We start from the raw sequence: 16,041 nt of genomic DNA, 5'->3' as shown, positions 1-16,041 counted from the left end.
AAAACCATCTGTCTACTGTACAATACATAGACACTAACACACATACAGTAACACAACACCATTGTACCTCTGTATATTCCATTGTTTAACCTTGACTGGTAATTTTATTCCCAAAAAACACTCAGAAATTGTAATTTCTTTAATGATTTAATTAGGTCAAGAACAAAAATGAGAATGTATCCAAAATTATTTGATATAAAAAAAATAGCATTTGTAAAATATAATTCCTCCTTCCCCAACATCGGAACCTAGCCATCGGAACATCGGGAGCATTGCGACCATTGCATCTTTATTTTCCCAGGGGATGCTCATCTAGGGGACTTGGGGTCATTTACATTTCTCAGGTGGCTGTTCCTCTCTGCAGACGCCGGTTGGGGAGTCCTGCTGTGCTGACCAATCAGCAGTGATCGGCAGCACGGCAGGCACAGAGGGGAGGGATCCAATAAGCAGAGGGGCTGGGAGGTCCCTCTGAGAACGGCAGCTGCGCGAAGATTATCTGAAATAACTCCACACTAACTCCTGCAAATTGGGAAGAATATCCACACTGCAGAACAATTCCCTGAAACTGTGTGGGGGAGATGTATCAAATCTTCTAAAGAGTGGAGAAGTTGCCCATAAAAATCAATCACCTTCTATAGACTGTACTTGACACATGCTAGCTAGATTGGTTGCTATGGGCAGTTTCTTCACCCTTTTGAAAGTTTAATGCATTTCCTACAAACTCTAAACATTAGCCTGTAATATGCGCTGGCCAGACAAGAAAGACTAAAGTTCTTGATTGAGCTGTTTGAATTTTAAAATTGTAACTGTACACATGTAAGACAAGCTTGGCGACTTTCTGGCTGCCCCTGCCGGGAGGAGTCGTCCTGGTCAGCTGTGAGGGGGCGGGGTGCAGCAAAGTGTGAGTGTGTGTGGGGGTGCTAGAAGTCATGGTATGGCAAAGTAGGTGGCACATGGAGGAGTGGCAGCGCAGTTTCATAATTTCGGACCCGCCCCCGCTACACAGAGTAGCGATTACCAGCATAGTAAACCTGGGGGTAGGGCCACGAGGCCACAATTCATTGCAAATTGCGTAATAGGCTGCTCGGACTGCCCACTTATCTTGGGCAGATGTCAGACTTTCTCTAGAAGACTTGCCAAATCTTCCCCGCCTACGGGAGAGCCACCTGAGATTCAGAAGACTCCCAGAGATTCTCAGAAAATAGGCAATTACAATGTAAGGCCTGTAAATAATGACCTTACATGGAAGGCGCTATAAATGACATGGAAACTAGAGATGTGCAGCGGGCATTTTTCGTGTTTTGGTTTTGGATTCAGATGCGTATAGGATTCAGATGATTTTATAAAAAACCTCAAAAACAGTGAAAATCTTAGAATTTGGGGGTAATTTTGATCCTATAGTATTATTAAGCTCAATAACCATAATTTCCACACATTTCCAGTCTATTCTGAACACCTCACACCTCACAATATTATTTGTAGTCCTACAATTTGCACCAAGGTCGCTGGATGACTAAGCTAAGCGACCCAAGTGGGCGGCACAAACACCTGGCCCATCTAGGAGTGGCACTGCAGTGTCAGACAGGATGGCACTTAAAAAAATAGTCCTCAAACAGCACATGATGCAAAGATAAATAAAAAAAGAGGTGCAAGATGGAATTGTCCTTGGGCCCTCCCACCCACCCTTGTATTGTATAAACAGGACATGCACACTTTAACAAACCAATCATTTCAGCGACAGGGTCTGCCACACGACTGTGGCTGAAATGACTGGTTGGTTTGGGCCCCCACCAAAAAAGAAGCAATCAATCTCTCCTTGCACAAACTGGCTCTACAGAGGCAAGATGTCCACCTCATCCCCGTCCAGTGTTAGGAAGGTCAGGCATCGCAACCGACACAATTGGACTCTCCTTCGGGATTTGTGATTTAGAATGCACAGTTCTTTGCTGTGCTTTTGCCCCCTTAACTCTTTTCATTTTTCTAGCGGGAGGATGAGTGCTTCCATCGTCATGTGAAGCTGAACCACTAGTCATGAGGGACATAGGAGAGGGACTTAGCCGTTCCTTGCCACTCCGTGTCGTAAACGGCATATTGGTAAGTTTGAGCTTCTCCTCAGACAATTTTAATTTAGATTTTTGGGTCATTTTACTGAACTTTTGCTTTTTGGATTTTACATGCTCTCTACTATGATATTGGGCATCGGCCATGGCAGACGACGTTGATGGCATTTCATCGTCTCTGCCATGACTAGTGGCAGCAGCTTCAGCACTAGGTGGAAGTGGATCTTGATCTTTCCCTATTTTACCCTCCAAATTTTTGTTCTCCATTTTTTAATGTGTGGAATTATATGCCAGTAATATATCTAGAATTAGACGGCAATAATGTCTGGAATTAGATACCACTAGATAGATACCAGATACCACTGTGACTGGAATGATGATGACCTATGCACAGTGACAGGACACTACCACAGCACCCTACAGCAGCAAGATGCAGCACAAGACACTGAGCACTGACCAGTGATACTGAGCACTGATGATACTACTGAGCACTGATACTGAGCACTGATGACACTACTGAGAACTGATACTGAGAACTGGTGATACTACTGAGAACTGACACTGAGCAGCACGATTAGCACAAGACACTGTACTAGTATTAGTAATGTAGTATTACTGAGCACCACAAGACAATGAGCAGTGATACTGAGCACTGATGATACTGAGCACTGATAATACTACTGAGCACTGATACTGAGCAGCACAAGACACTGTACTAGTATTAGTAATGTAGTATTACTGAGCAGCACAAGACAATGAGCACTGATACTGAGCACTGATGATACTACTGAGCAGTGATACTGAGCACTGATGGTACTACTGAGAGCTGACACTGAGCAGCACGATGCAGCACAAGACACTGTACTAGTATTAGTAATGTAGTATTACTGAGCACCACAAGACAATGGGGGTAATTCTGAGTTGATCGCAGCAGGAAATTTTTTAGCAGTTGGGCAAAACCATGTGCACTGCAGGGGGGCAGGGCCGGTCCTTGCCCTGGTGGCTCCCCGGGCAAAAGTTAGGGTTGTGGCTTAATACGGGGCGTGGTCAGTCACGTCCCCATTTGCAGCACCGCTGAAAGGAAATAAAAAAACAAAAAAAGCATACTTACTATCCCCGCTCCTGTTTCCAGACCTGCAGACCTCCGCCGGCGCCGCTCTTCTCCTCGGATCTATGGGAGAGACCTCAGTTATGACGTCTCTCCCATAGCACAGCATAGGCACTAGAAGTCAATTATGACCCCTAGCGTCTGTGCCACAATGCTGTGCGGTGCGCGATGACGTCATCGCGCACCGCACAGTAAATGTCCTCTCCATGAAGGGAAACTAGACGCTTAGCGTCTGAGTTCCTTCACAGCGGGGGGGACTAGCGCCACGAAGGGAAACTAGACGCGTAGCGTCTGGTTCCCTTTTCACAGCGGGGCGGGGGGCACTGCTGAGGGGCACACTGCACAGTGGCGGATCTTGCCATGGTGGGGCGGCCTCCGGAAGGCGCCGCCCCGGGAAAAAGTCCTGCTTGCCCATGGCAAGATTCGCTACTGCAGGGGGGGCAGATATAACATGTGCAGAGAGAGATAGATTTGGGTGGGTTATTTTATTTCTGTGCAGGGTAAATACTGGCTGCTTTATTTTTACACTGCAAATTAGATTTCAGTTTGAACTCACCACACCCAAATCTAACTCTCTCTGCACATGTTATATCTGCCCCCCCTGCAGTGCACATGGTTTTGTCCAACTGCTAACACAATTCCTGCTGTGATCAACTCAGAATTACCCCCAATGAGCAGTGATATTGAGCACTGATGATACTACTGAGCAATGACACTGAGCAGCACGATGCAGCACAAGACACTGTACTAGTATTAGTAATGTAGTATTACTGAGCACCACAAGACAATGAGCAGTGATACTGAGCACTGATGATACTACTGAGAACTGACACTGAGCAGCACGATGCAGCACAAGACACTGTACTAGTATTAGTAATGTAGTATTACTGAGCACCACAAGACAATGAGCAGTGATACTGAGCACTGATGATACTACTGAGAACTGACACTGAGCAGCACAATGCAGCACAAGACACTGTACTAGTATTAGTAATGTAGTATTACTGAGCACCACAAGACAATGAGCAGTGATACTGAGCACTGGTGATACTACTGAGCACTGATACTGAACACTGATGATACTACTGAGAACTGACACTGAGCAGCACAAGACACTGTACTAGTATTAGTAATGTAGTATTACTGAGCACCACGATGCAGCACAAGACAATGAGCAGTGATACTGAGCACTGATGATACTATTGAGCACTGATACTGAGCACTGATGATACTACTGAGAACTGACACTGAGTACTGATGATACTGAGCACTGATGATACTGAGCACTGATGATGATACTACTGAAAACTGACACTGAGCAGCACGATGCAGCACAAGACACTGTACTAGTATTAGTGAGCAGCACAAAAGCACTCTGGAATTGTCACCCCCCAGATACCACTGTGACTGGAATGATGATGACCGATGCAGTCACAGGACACTACTACCACAGCACCCTACAGCAGCAAGATGCAGCACAAGAGAGACACTGTACTAGTATTACTGAGCAGCAATAAGCACTGATACTGAGCACTGATACTGAGAGAACGTAGCCATGTCTTCTCTGTACCCTCTACAATGCCGACGCGTGGCTCTTTATATGGAATCCGGATCTCACGAGAATCTGACAGCGGGATTGTTACGTTTTGCCTCGTTCAGGTTTTCCGAGTCAGGCGGACCCGTGGAGTTCGGGGGGGGGGTTCACTGCGAACCGAACCCGCTCATCTCTAATGGAAACCACACATAAATCAAGTGGTTTATTTAAAAAAAATATAAACAAACAAAACAACATACAGATTGTGACAGAGAACAGTGGAACATTTGCAAGTTGTCCCCACCAGCACAGAGTACAGAGAACCTGAATAGACGCAGGAGGTAATTCAGAGTTGATCGCAGCAGCACATTTGTTAGCAGATGGGCAAAATCATGTGCACTGCAGGGGGGGGGGGGGGGGGGGGTTGGGGACATATATAACGTGTGCAGTGAGAGTTAGATTTGGGTGGGTTATTCTGTTTCTGTGCAGGGTAAATACTGGCTGCTTTATATTTGCACTGCAATTTAGATTTCAATTTACACACCACACCCAAATCTAAAAGCCAGTACTGACGGGAGGGATGTGTGCTGAGCGATCTTAACACAGACCGCTCAGCACACATCTCTTCCCCCTCTCAGCACAGCGCAATGTGTGCTGAGCGGGGGGAGGCACTCACTTCAGACAGCACTGAAGTGCGCGACCCGCTCAATCTAGCACCGGCGAGAGCAATGCACGCTATCGCTGGGGGGCATACACACGACAGATCCGTGCTTAAAATCTAAGCAATCAAATCAGATTGCTTAGATTGTAAACACGGATCTCTCCATGTGTACCCCCCGTAACTCTCTCTGCACATGTTAGATCTGCCCCCTGCAGTGCATATAGTGGGTAATTCAGAGTTGATCGTAGCAGCAAATTTGATCGCTCGCTAGCTGTGGGGAGTGCATTTTCGCTTTGCAAGTGTGCGAACGCCTGTGCAGCCGGGTTCTGCAAAAACATTTTGTGCAGTTTCTGAGTAGGTCTGAACTTACTCAGCCGCTGCGATCACTTCAGCCTGTCTGATCCCGGAATTGACGTCAGACACCCACCCTGCAAACGCTTGGACACACCTGCGTTTTTCCAAATACTCCCTGAAAACAGTCAGTTGACACCCATAAACGCCCTCTTCCTGTCAATCTCCTTGAGATCAGCTTAGTGAATGGGTTCTTCATTAAATCCATCACCCAGCAACGATTCGCTTTGTACCTGTACGACGCGCCTGCGCATTGCGGTGCATACTCATGCGCAGTAGTAACGTGATCGATGAGCTGCGAAAAAGGCCAGCGAGCGATCAACTCGGAATGACCCCCAATAACACTTTAAATTGCGGTAAGATTTGTGAAACCTGAAAATATTCAATTGATTCTACCTAAATTTTTAACCCACTTACATACTAAGGAGAAATGAATAATATACATCACAGCAAAACACAATTAACAAAGGATTATTTTATTAGATGTACATTCCAAAACGTATTCTCTGCCTTTGCATGTCTCTCTATTAAATGACTGTATGTCTGTCTGCTGTTCGCCGTAAATGCGATCGACTTAATAACAATGTTTCTAGGGAGAGAAGTGGTGGCAGCGCCAAGATAGAAGATGATGAACAAGTGCAATATTTAGGAATGTTTTGTGTGCGTTCTACAGCGCAGCTAATTTACTCAACAAATCATTCTATCTGCTCACAACAAGCAGAGCCTGACAACAAGACCGTTGTCCCCATCATCAACGTCATCAATCTTGATGGAGATGTCATGTATTGATCTGCTGCAGAGCGGTCCCCAGTCATCCCCAAGGTCTTTCAGCTGTTTCTCTCTGTCTCTGGTAATCAGATAAAATGTTATATAAGGTCCCTGCTAATAAGCGTCTATAGTGATAATTGTAGCTATTCTGTCTACCCTATACAATAATCTACAACAATGTCTGTTTTAATCATGCTTCACTAGGCTCAACAATTCATTATTATACTACATGTTGATTTTTTTTTCAGCACTCTCTATTGTAATCTATAAAAGACATTTAATATAGAGAATTTGGCAAAAAAAAAAAAAAAGTAACTTGACAAAAGTATTTTTTATGATAATGGGGCAGATTTATTAAGTTCGGTGAAGTGATAAAGTGGAAGGTGATAAAGGACCAGCCAATCAGATCTTAACTACTATGTCACAGGCTGGGTTTGAAAAATGACAGTTAGGAGCTGACTGGCTGGTACTTTATCACCTTCCAATTTATCACTTCACCGTGCTTAATAAATCTGCCCCAATATGCTTGGTACCCTTATGGAAAACTGGTGTTCGGTTGCCTAGAGCGATAGCAATTTTAGGGCACTGAAACAGTGCATATTGTTTTCATTCTGCCTGGTGCTGCAACTTGCACTACCCAACATATTCATCCAGACAGTTAGGCAATAGATCAATAAAGAAACACTGCTGTTTACCTTGTGAGAATATTTACCCTGCAACTAGGAAGAATAAAGCTTGAAATTCTCTGTATTTTAAGGCTCTATCCAGGCTAACAAAATATTTGGGCATGCATACAGCACTGGAGGGAAAAGAAGCATAGAAAACAATCACTGGGTTCCAATCCTTTTCTTTACCCGAGCCCACACAGCCCAGGCCAGGAACACCACTTTCAGCACAGTGCTGATAGCCTCTAGGAGAGGGGAGCACCCTGTTTTGTGTTCCCATTCACAGAAGCTGCAGCCACATGGTGACCAGGCAAATGCATCCAATGGCTATCAGCCATATATCATACCTCCCAACTGTCCTGATTTTCGCGGGACAGTCATGATTTTTTGGGATTGTCCTGCTGTCCTACCTGCGGGCCATAGTGTCCCCCGGTGGTGGGGGGTTGCAGTTGGGAGGCTCCTGCACTGGCTCAGAGCAGCAGAGAATAGACACTGCTATTGTGGGGCCCAGCAGACATGTTGGTGTCCTCTAAACACTAGCGGTGTTTAGAGGACACCAACATGTCTGCTGGGCCCCGCTACTGGGAGGGGGCATGGCCAATGTGGGAAGGTGTGGCCAGACCCCCTTGTAGGAAAATATTAATCCCCCCCGCACATCGAGCAGGGAGAGAGAGAGGAAAGAGTGCTTCTGCCTCTCTCCCCAGCCCAGTACACAGCACTGTGTGTCATGTAGGGACTTCCGGCTTTAGGACCTGGGAGTACTTCTACGCATGTGAGTGACACAGCCTCCACGGGGGATGCTGGCAGGGATACAATTAGATCCCTCTCAGGGGAAAATGCATAAGAAGCCCATAGGCTTCTATTGGGTGATGCCACATATGGATGGCGTTACCCGCCGGCTCCAAGCTCTGGAATGTATCGCATACTGCAGCCTGGTACGTATTAAAATGCTGGCAAACCTCCAAAGATGAGATTTTCTGAGTTTGAGGTATAAAATGAACACCCGCTTCAGGGAGGAGTGTCTCTCGAGGCGATAGGGAGGGACCCTTCAAACTGTTGCTGTGGAGGCCACAATGTTCTGGTTACGCCTCTGCACATGCCTTTATATTGGACGAAACAACATTGCACTAAAATAAATAATGAAGCAAATCAATAAATTATTTTCAATAAATTAGCTTTGTGTCTCTTCGGCTAATGCCATTCCGCAATAAGTAGTAGGCTACCCCAGCGACAGCTCATGTTATACGTAACCCTGGTGGGATATCATTGATGGCAATGGTTTTATCAGCATCAGTATCTCCGTTAATATATATGGTCAGTAACATTTTCACAAGTAGTGTTCGTAAAACAATTTAACTGCATGCAAGTGAAACTATTGCATAAAAAGAGTTGAACAGGACATTTGTGCTTGAATTTTCTGTAGCCATTATTACATATGTTATACCATGCCACCTGGTATCATCTATTAACGGATACCATTCTACGTATATACTGTATGAGATAACAGCCAAAATGTGCCTACGAAAAGCGTATTAAGAACATTTCTGCTATGATATGGCAATGGCTGGAACATTGGCTTGAATGATAAAGCAACGAGGAGGATCGAAAGTAATGATATTATGGTCATATTGGGTCTGATTCTGAGTTGGAAACTAAGCAAAAAAAACAAGCAAGTTTGTGCCTGGACCAAACCATGCTGCAATGCAAGGGGTGCAAATAAGTTTTTGCGTGCAAGGTAGATTCTGGCTGCTTTTGCATGTAGCCCACAGATGCTGGACAGCTTTATTCTTAGGCTGGGTAAACATTAGATGATACATCGTCCAATGTATCATTCTGCACACCCTGGCAATGACGGCATGCATTGTAAATGTGGCAGTGAACGATATATTGTGTGGTCGTGCGATATATTGTTCTGTGTGTACACCTGACCAATATATTGCTATATCGGTTGTGCTGTTGATGTGTACCCAGCCTAACACTGCAATTTAGATTTCAGTTTGGACACCTCACCTCAGGGCCGGACTAAGCCTTAGGGTGTGGCTGGGGCACTTAAGACAGGGGGATCCAGGAGAAGCGGCATACCTCCCAACATGACCCATTCCAGTAGGGACAAAGGGCGGGATGTACTAAGCGTAAAATGCGGTAAACTCCGTTTACCGCATTTTCCTGATGTACTAACCCCCGGCCGGCAGGACAGCGCCGCGGCGGGGTACGCCAGCTTTAGCTGGCGTACATCCATAGAAGCCTATGGGCTTCTCTCCGCGGCGCTGTGTGAGGGATCCGATCGGATCCCTCCCAGCATGCCCTGCGGCCGCCCCCATCACCCTGCGCAGACTGACTCCTGGGGCCGAATCCCGGAAGTCAGGCTGCCGCTGTGCATCGCGGAGGACAGCTCTTATCGGAAGAGCTGTCCTCCGCAATGCTGATCGCATATGTTTGTACATATGCGATCAGCATCGTGGTGCAGGGCGGCGATGTACATTAGTACATCCCGCCCATTATGCTTTGCTTCTGGACTTTCCTCTAAATATATGATTGGCGTCACCAGTGTTGATTTATATAATTGATAAGAAAGGTATTTCAACACAGGTGAGGAGGAGAACCTGGGATCCCTGGGTCACTTACAGCTCTCTCTCCCCCCTACTATTGCTCCTCTGGTCGGGAAGCACCATCTGTAGGTCATGAAAGTTGACACTCCTGTGTGTGTGTCTGCCTGCCCTGCACACTGTCCTTCATTCTGACTACCTAGTTCTGCTGCTGCACAAGGAGGAGAGCTAATGATGTCAGTATACTCCGACTGGGGGGGGGGGGGGCTGAAAGAGGAGGGCATGGGGTGCAGTATCCCTTGTGCCCCCCGTCATCTGGCTATGCCCCCTCTGACAAATGGAGCGGTCACAGTTACAGTGAATCAAGTCAATTTTTTGCCCATTTCGTACTAACACTACCATGGTACAGTGAAAATATTATATTTTCTAAAATAGTAAAAAATGGCACTTGGTACTATGTTACTGAAACATTCAAAACAATTAAATGTCAATGTTTAATGAATTCATTACAGTTCTTCAGCTCTGAGATCCATTTTCTCAAAGTTGACTCTTCTAGACTTGGTGCACTTTAACTGTGAGTCGTCCAAATTTAAGTCTCTCTGCACGTGTTACATCTGCCCCACCTGCAACAAGGTGCTGCCCAGCTTTTATTTTGTCCCAACTCGGAATCAGGTCCAGAATTTCTGACTTCCGATTCTGCTTTGCGGTTATGCAGAATGCCACTAGATGTGTTCATTTTCACGTCACAGAGTTTCAAGTGCATACACAGAGCAAGGATGGTGATGGGCAAGTCATTTGGCTTCTTATGGCCAAATTCCACTAACGAAGTGTGCAAAATATTCTGTCCAAATGTATAATTAGGCAAATACTTTAATTTAACAAATTTCACTCAACTGTCACTCTTATGGGTACTGTAGATGTAGGGGCTAATTTAGTAAGGATAGCAAATTCTGTTAATCAACATACTGACCGGCACCTCCCCCCCTTCAACAAGCAGAAATTGTGATTGCTTCGCAATTTCTGCTTGTCAGCAGAAACGAAGGATGGCTCCTGTTTAGCTGCACCCGCAGGAGTCCCGGCACCATCTTACCCATCGCGGCAGCTGCGTAACTATGTTACTATGTTACTTTTCTTCTCATCTTTCCTAAAGTAATAACATGTTTGTGTTACTCTGAAAGGTGTGTCCATTGCTGCTGACGTTCTCCTGTCTTCAGCTTTGTAACAGTCACTAGTAGGATTGATGTTTCCAGAAGGCAATCTTTGGGTTCTGTTTGTGCACCAACGATCTGCTGCGGTGATGATGGTGAATTCATTTTGCCATGTGTTGTGATTGGGGTAGGACTGGGAGCACTTAAGGACAAATTCTGCTAACAAGACGTACACATTTTCACAACCAAATGTTGGGCAAGATAATTACTTTGTGGATCATCTTTTGAAAATGTGACTAATTTATAAGCAATTATGTTCTCTGATTCGGAGTTGTAAGCTATGGCCGATGTTGACGCAAGTGAGCGATTATCAACAGACTTTGCATGTGCTGCAATAGCCCTGCACATCCGTCAAGTTACCTTTGCAATCACACTCACAAGTGAGGATTAATCACAAAGTGAATGAGAGGAAGGGACTGTTTGGAGGGATTAACAGGGAATGATTGCAAAATCACAGTTGTGTTACTGCTATGTCCAGTCTGCGTAGCCATGGACCAACCCTTGTTCTTGCGTATAGGCTGCGAATGTGCGCGCAATTGCAAATGAGTTGCGATAGCTCCAGTGTGCATCTCATGTTATTTCTGGGTTGCAGCTTCACTTGCTAACATTAGCAGTACCGTAGCTTAGAACATTGTAATTGTATTTGTGTACACACATGAATTAGGCCCTATGTTCTCTGATTGTAGAATTCATAATTAGATCTATTTATATAATCCATTTATTTATTTATTTAATCAACGTAATTAATCTCATGTTACTCTTTAAGCTAATTATGAATCTAATCTATCTATCTCTACCATCTACACTATCACACACATTTATATCATCAACATATGTATCTCATCTATCTATCTATCTATCTATCTATCTATCTATCTATCTATCTATCTATCTATCTATCTATCTATCTGTCTGTCTGTCTGTCTGTCTGTCTGTCTGTCTGTCTGTCTGTCTGTCTTTATTTATTTATTGTCTATCACACGCATTTATCTAATCAACATATGTATTTCATCTATCTATCTATCTATCTATCTATCTATCTATCTATCTATCTATCTATCTATCTATCTATCTTTATTGTCTATTACACACATTTATCTAATCAACATATGTATTTCATCTATCTATCTATCTATCTATCTATCTATCTATCTATCTATCTATCTATCTATCTATCTATCTAATCTTTCTTACACAAAGTAACCAGTTAGCAAAGGATTTAGTTTGTTATACATATTCCCCAATTCCAACGCCATTTAGAAGTGGAGACAACAACCAATCACTATATTAATATTCCCCAACCCCTACCACTCAGGAAACAACTTATATTTAGTCACTGTCTTCAGGACACTTGTTACCTACAGTACTGGCTTAATGATACGCTCTTCTTAAAGTTGCTCATGCTAATCACAGAAGTGGAGGAGGTTACACTGTATTCCCACCTTGATAATTACAGTGTTCAGTCTCACGACTGCTCTGTAGGCAAGGCATTTAAAAATACATTAATTTATAAATCTAAAGCTGTTCATTATCCAAATTATCTTCTTAAGAGAACAAAATAAACGTATGCACTTACTGTGGCATATATCCAAGGAAGCACGAACTGCGGGTGAGTGGATTGTGGATGGACTATATTTGTCTCCCTGGTTACTTGTTTATGGCCCATAACACACTTTAATATGCTACTTCTAATCTGAAAACTCCCTCACCAAGGTTATTTTGTTTCCTATACAGCCTCCAAGTCCCTTCATTGGACCCCCACTGTTATTATTATCAAGAGCACCGGTTCCCTAAAATGACTGTGTCAGTAGCCTTAAAAAACGTTCCAGGACATGAAAGCAGAACCATTGTACATCTTGGATTAAACAACCTAGAATCCGTTTCCATGTACCAAACCTTCTATACAGGACGACCAATCAGATTCTATTTATCATTTACCTAGTATATTCTACTTTATAGCTAGGATCTGATTGGTTGCTATGGGCAATTTATCTAGATGTCCTCTTTAGAAGGTTTGCTACATCTACCCTTATTCTTGTTTTGCGTCTCCATCTTCTACTGTCTCTCCTCGTCCCAACCATACTACACCACCAGTAGCTGTAGCGGAATGCCAGTCGCCAATGGCTTCTTTATCATTGCCAGTATTATTACAACAGCCACATCCATTTTCCACACCAGCAGATACAACTCCGTTATATTATATATCAGTTGTGCTCCGCACTTCTTAGACCAGTGATTTTCAACCTTTTTTTACTCGCTGCACACCGAACAATATTTTAAAATTGCCAAGGCACACCATCAGTTCCCCACAGAAAAAACAAAAAAACAACACATTGGCCCTCACAGTAAAAAAAATCCATCCATACATTGGCCTACACAGAAAAAATAATCACATTGCTCCCCACATAAATCATGTTGCTCTTTACATAAATCCTATTGCTCCCCACATAAATCATGTTGCTCTTTACATAAATCCTATTGCTCCTCACATAAATCATGTTGCTCGCACATAAAGCAATCACATTTCTGCCCACATATATCCTATTATTCCCCACAGGAGAAAAACAACAAATATTAGCCCCTTCCTGTCAGCTTTCCTCCTCCTTGTACCTCAGTGGCGGGGGTTCATAGTGGAGTGCTGCGAATACTGAGCAGCGGACGGTCAGGCAGGTGTGGATGTGGGTGGGCAAGGAAAGCTGTGTATGGAGGCAGGAACTGGAAGATGTGTAATCAGGCGGGTAGGCTGGCTGGGTGGTGAGACACAGCGGCCGTGACCTATGATATCACACCGCCGCATCTTCAAGGCATAGGTCACGGCTGGAGCACAACTGATCCTCTAAGAAGAGCCTGGGCCAACAGTTAACTCTGAAGGTGCAGGAAGCTACTCTGGCTCCGCGGCACACCTTGCAACTGGTCGCGGCACACTAATGTGCCACGGCACACTGGTTGAAAAAGCCTGTCTTAGACTGTAATCTCATTTGGACAGGGCCAACTATGCCCTCAGTTTTCATGTTGTTGTATGTCATTTATTTGTGTACTGATCCCCTCAATGTACAGCACTGAGTAATATTTCCGTGTTCTATAAATACCAAAGGCATCAACAGAAGGGTGCGGGTGGTGTGCGACTGTACCAGGTGTCACCCTTCCAAAGGGTGGCACTGAAATGCTGGCTGCTCCTCAGTGATTGGGAGCCGAGTGCTGCATTGTGACATTCTCATGCAGCGCCCATCTCCTGTCACTGAGCAAGAGCCGGCAGTGCAGGCAGACTGTCTCCAGGGGCAGCCCAGCATCTTCCGGGAATGCCAGAATATGCCCCCGGAGTGATGTAATTGGGGGGCATCTCCACGAAGCCACACACCTTCAAACTAGTGGTCTTCAGGTTGCCGGCAGCCGGGCTCCCGATGACCACCATACCGGCGCCGGAATCCCGACCGCCGGCATACCGACAGCTTTTCTCCCTCTTGGGGTCCACGACCCCCCTGGAGGGAGAATAGATAGCGTGGCGCGGTCTAGATTCCGGTGCCGGTATGCTGGCCGCCGGGAGCCCGACCGCAGCCATCACATACTACACCCCTTCAAACAAGGCCACACCCTTGGATTAAGGTAAACAGGATCTTTCGGGCTGGTTCTTCCTCAGAAGCATGTTGATTCTGAGGAAGAACCAGCTGGTGCGAAATGTGTTAAGAAAGTGACCAAGGACCCCTGGTTTGGAGCAGACAGATGGGACTTTACTGTATGTATGCTGACTGGGACTGAGGTTACTGGTATCTGAGATCTATTTTATTCCAGTCCAAGACCAACACCATCACCATGTCGCCCATTAGGAAATAGGCATCCTAAGTAGCGCTTGCAGGGGATTCCACTGATAGTGTTTAATATCTTTTTTTAAAATGTGAGTGCTTTGCATGAATAAATGTAATTGTTCAGATAAAAGGTGTTGCACTACTGCTTTTCCGTGCTCTCTGTTTTTGGTACTATGAATTTGAGCTCTTCATTAATAAGAAGGAATAAAGAGGTGGAGTTTGGAGCTATTTTGTGAATACACACCCGTATAACCTTTGCACAAAGAACCTTCTATCTTTACTGAAAAATTGAGGAGGATGCACAAGGGTTGACAGGCCTAAGCACGTTATTCTCTAGTAACTGAGATAAGACATTTTGGCCCCCATTTATCAAGCCTTGGAGAGTGATAAATAGCACAGTGATAAAGTACCAGCCAATCAGCTCCGAACTTCCATCTCACAGGCTGTGTTTGAAAAATGACAGTTAGGAGCTGATTGGCTGGTACTTTATCACCGTGCTATTTATCACTCTCCAAGCTTGATAAATCCGGGCTTACTCTAAGGATTGTGTTTTTAACGGGGTGTCACCATTCATGATTCTTTCACCAGTGGGTGTGATTTATGGTTATAGCACATGTACTCTGGGTCGGCGCCTTGTTGTGATGATTATCGGTATTTCATGTGTTATTTTAGGAAGTAGTACTTCCATATTGGCTCATTGGCGGCACCACCAGGTGTTTTGCGCATTTCTACAGATTGCTTTATTATATAACTGTTCAAAAAGAAATAAATATGAACCAATCTAGGCTTGATTTCACTTTTTATCTTTATGTTCATCTTTCACTTGTTTAATCCAAATAAAATAGAGAACTGTTTATTTAAATATACTTAAAACAAAAGTCCTATCTGCTCTAAAAAGGATCATGTGAAACTTAAAAGCAACTTATAAACGCAGTTAAAAAGTTATTCTCCATGTTACTGAATACACACATATACCCAGTCATTTAGTGATAAAAAAGGCTATTAGATCATAACATAAATAAAGCAATTATATATCTATAAAGAATAACAAAAAAATAAGATTTTACTTACCGGTAAATCTATTTCTCGTAGTCCGTAGTGGATGCTGGGGACTCCGTAAGGACCATGGGGAATAGACGGGCTCCGCAGGAGACATGGGCACTTTAAGAAAGAATTTAGGTTCTGGTGTGCACTGGCTCCTCCCTCTATGCCCCTCCTCCAGACCTCAGTTAGAGAAACTGTGCCCAGAAGAGCTGACAGTACAAGGAAAGGATTTTGGTAATCCAGGGTAAGACTCATACCAGCCACACCAATCACACCGTATAACATGTGATAAC

General features: G+C 44.4%; 1 protein-coding gene across 4 annotated transcripts in view; it reads right to left on the bottom strand.

Moving 5' to 3' along the window:
- Nucleotides 1-16,041, bottom strand: part of PDE11A (phosphodiesterase 11A) — a 1,092,065-nt gene that overhangs the window by 924,402 nt on the left and 151,622 nt on the right. The window lies entirely within an intron of this gene.

Source organism: Pseudophryne corroboree, chromosome 7 (assembly GCF_028390025.1).
Source record: "Pseudophryne corroboree isolate aPseCor3 chromosome 7, aPseCor3.hap2, whole genome shotgun sequence".
NCBI classification, from domain to species: domain Eukaryota; kingdom Metazoa; phylum Chordata; class Amphibia; order Anura; family Myobatrachidae; genus Pseudophryne; species Pseudophryne corroboree.
This window is presented reverse-complemented; position numbering and strand designations above follow the sequence as displayed.